This window comes from Acomys russatus, chromosome 30 (assembly GCF_903995435.1).
Source record: "Acomys russatus chromosome 30, mAcoRus1.1, whole genome shotgun sequence".
In the NCBI taxonomy this organism is placed as follows: Eukaryota; Metazoa; Chordata; class Mammalia; order Rodentia; family Muridae; genus Acomys; species Acomys russatus.
The window spans coordinates 6302979-6306881 of NC_067166.1; positions in this window are offsets into that span (position 1 = coordinate 6302979).

Sequence of the window (3903 nt, forward strand, 5' to 3'; positions counted from 1 at the left end):
TTTTAGCCCCTTCATGTGATTCTACTAGGATCCACTTAAATTATATAAGCAGTCTAATTAGCATTGAGGTTAGCCTTTAATTTTGAGTAAACTGCCAACTATAGGAAAAGGGGTGTGAGTGTGTGTTCATTTCACTGGATTTCTTACAGGTCGATTTTGGCTGCTTGCTAATAGACTAAATTACCCATTTTGGGAGAATTCAATTCTGTGTCATTGTAAAACTCAAAGCCATAAACAACACCTTCAGATAGTCAAAACTCTAATGCAAAGGGAGTCGTTGCAACCATTGAATCGTTGGCCCCTCTGCTTCACAGTGTATTTCCAAGCACAGGGCTGCCGATGTGTTTAGTGAGCTCTCTGGACCAGGTGGAAGTGCAGTGTCTGCTGTAGGTGGCATGTCTTGCAGGGATAGCCTCAGGTGGTGTCAGATTGGGGTGCCAGCCAACCTGCGGCCACCTCACCAGCTCCGTGACTTCTGGTAAGTCACTAACTACTGTTAACATCTGTCCCCTTACCTGTAAAATGGAGGTCCAACTGGGAAAAAAGGCCCTCCTAATTCTATCAAATGGTGTGCTCTCCAAGAGGCAGCCAGAATTAACCCAGATTGTTGTCAAACAGAAGCCATTGGAGTCTGTTTTACCCGACAGCTGATTAGCAACCTACATTCTGGGCCTCTAAGGACAATTTCAAGCAGGGTCTACTCCTCCAAGTGTTCCCAAGCACTTTTGCTATATACTCTGACTCATGATTTCCAGGGCCACTAAAAAGCACTGCCAGCATAAGCGCGCACCAGGCGCATAAACAGAACTGCAGGCCAGCAGCACTGTGGGTGGATGATTACAACTTTGAACAGAGAGTGACCTTGACAGTCCCATTTCTCTCCCTTGCCTGTCTCCAGGTCTGGTTGCTTTAACCAACCCATGACCTCAATAGCCAGTCTCCCTTGCACTTTAGAAGGCAGAGCAGGGCTTGTAGAGCACCGCCTGCTCTTCCAAAGGCCCTGAGTTCAATTCCCAGCAACCACATGGTGGCTCACAACCATCTATAGTGGGATCTGGTGTCCTCTCTAGCCTGCAGGCAAAACACTGTATACTTTATAAACCGTTTAGAAGGCAGAGCAGGCAGGTGAGGCTCTGAACGCCTGTTCTATGAATGGCCTTGGCAGAGCGCTAGGGTCCATTCAGAGACCCCAGTCAGCTGCTGAGTCCTGAAAATGGAGAAGAGCCATTTGCTGGTGCGCTGCCACTCACGACTCAGGGGTCACACGTATCCCTAACTGGGGCATTGCTTCCCAAATGCTGACTGCCTCAGGATGTGGAGACTGTGTAAAAAAAGGCAGTCAGCTGCCATTTGCAATGCAAAACAAAGGGGCGTGGCTGCATGTACCTTCACTGGGTTAATTCATTGACTAAAGTTTGTTTCAATTTTGTTTGAAGGGTAGAAAGGAATACTCCATACAAACTCATCTTTTCATGACAGATGCAATAGCAGAGAACACTGGAACTGAAATATGAATTTGCCCTGAAAGCTGCACCTCTTAATTATAACAATTGTAATGCATCTGTAACATGTATATATGTATATGTGTGTGTATGCATGTCATATGTGCACACATATATGCATGTTTTATATATTTTTATATTTACATATTTTAAATATATATATATTATACACATATATAGTAATTTTACTATATAGCTTGGTGTCTGGTAGCTATTTAACAACAGGCTCCCTGGAGAGGAATCCTGACTCAAAGATGTACAATTTCAAAGTCCAAATGTTCCCATGTGACCAGTATCAATCTACCAAGGGCTTAGTACCTAGCTCGCATATGTTCTGAAATTTTAATCATTGCTTCTCATAATCAACCGCAGGTGGCTCCAGCAATCCAATATCCTTACAAGTAGAATTGATAATGGTGTCATAAGACTCACCAAGGAGAAAAAGTCTACATGTGAAATGTATCAAAGATGCCCTTTTTCTTATTGTAAAAATACACTATTTTGACAGGGTACATACAAAGATGGGCATGTGTTGGCCTAATAGCACTGTCTACAGAAAAACCTCAAGGAAACATGCTAGTAAGAAGAAACAACAAAAGGAAAGGGTAGGGCAGGAGTGTGGGAGAGAGGAGGGGGAGGGGAGGGGGAGAAGGGGAAGGAGGAGGGGAAGAGAGGGGAGGGAGGAAGGGATAGAAGGGAGGGGAGGGGAGAGATGGGAGGAGGGGAAGGAGGAGGGGAGGGGAGGGGAGAGGAGGAGAGGAAAGGGGGGGGGAGGAGGAGAGGGGTAAGGGGGAGGGAACCCAAGAAGGAAACCAAAAATTGTATTCTCTTTTGTTTTAAAAGTTTGGTTTTTTTTTAATTTAACTTTATTTTATATGCACTGGTGTGGGGGTGTCAGATCACCTGGAACTAGAGTTACAGACAGTTGTGAGCTGCTATATGGGTGCTAGGAATTGAACCCGGGGACGTTGGAAGAACAGACAGTATTCTTACCCACTGAGCCATCTCTCCAGCCCGTTTTAAAAGTTTTTAAAGTGAGCTGAAATGCTAAGTAATCCTTGTACAAAACATGCTAATAGTGCTTCTTTGAAAGAAAAATGACCTATCTGGATAGAGTTGGTAAAGGGACGCACCTTGTCCATACTTAATCCTCAGATTAGCCTAAAGTAGAATCCTATTTATTTTGCTTACAAGTCAATTTCCTCCTCCCAGACACTGCTAGGGCATTGTTGAGAGGGATAAAGAGCAGCTAGAAGCAAGGAACTAGAAAGCCCAATGGGGTAGCTAAGGGAGGCCCCCCGCACCCCACCCCCACCCCACCCCCCACCCACGCCCCAGCACTGTAGCTCTCCCACTGGCAGCAGGCCCCTCTGCTGGTCCCTCCACTTGCCCTGGTGTATATAACCCTCTCTTTCACTAGCACCACACAGAAGCGTTACGTCTAGTAGTAGCTCACCTATGGGTTTTTTTGTTTTGTTTTGTTTTTTTCTTTGCATTTGGTTTGGGTTTGGGTTTGTTTTGAAATGGGAGTCTCCTGAAACCCAGACTGGCCTCAACCACTTTGTTATGTGGCCAAGCTGCCCTTCAGCTCCTCTACCTCCTGCGTGTTGGGCTTACAATGGAGTTAGCCTGCCTGGCCTTTCCTTTTTTAATGTCTTTCTCTTTTTCTCCTTATCAGTGGATCCCATGACCTTACATTGATTTCACTTCACTCTTTCATCTCAGTAACACAGAACTGAAGAACCGCTTTAAATATTCGTGCTTGGGTGTGTTTGTTCAAGGCCCTAGGTTATATCCCCAGTACTCCAAAATGTTTACATGTTTATTGATACAAATGTGTTTTATGCCTTGCTCTTCAATTTAAGAAATAAAGCACAAAGAAAAGCCTTCTAAATTTAGTAGCTTTTATTTTTATTGAAAGGCTATTCGCTAAAGAAAAACATGCTGAAATTTAACCTTTAAAAAAAAATGAAACACGATAAATCAAAGTAGTGAAAATAAATGACTGTTGAGTACTTAGCCTGAGTTACTTAACATCAGCGCCACGAAGGTCGAGTGACAATTGGAGAAAAAGGGAGCAGAAAGAATACAAGCCAGAGGATAAGGAAAATACTGAGAGACGCTGTCTACTGGACATGTGTAGTCATTACACTCATGAACTCACCACGGATACACAAGACCTTCGGAAGATGAAATTGGCCGACCGGTAAGCACGGGTGGGGGAGGGGCTCCGGAGGCTCCTCCCCAGCTGAGGAGCTACTGGCAAACGCTGACTAACGGGGCAGGGAGGGGGAGGTCATCTTTCTTCAGGGGCAGGAGCTGGTGGTAGGCGGCTAGTGCTCACATCAGCGGACTGCTCTAATTGGACTCAGGATGCTATTTTTAAAAAAGAAGCCATAGA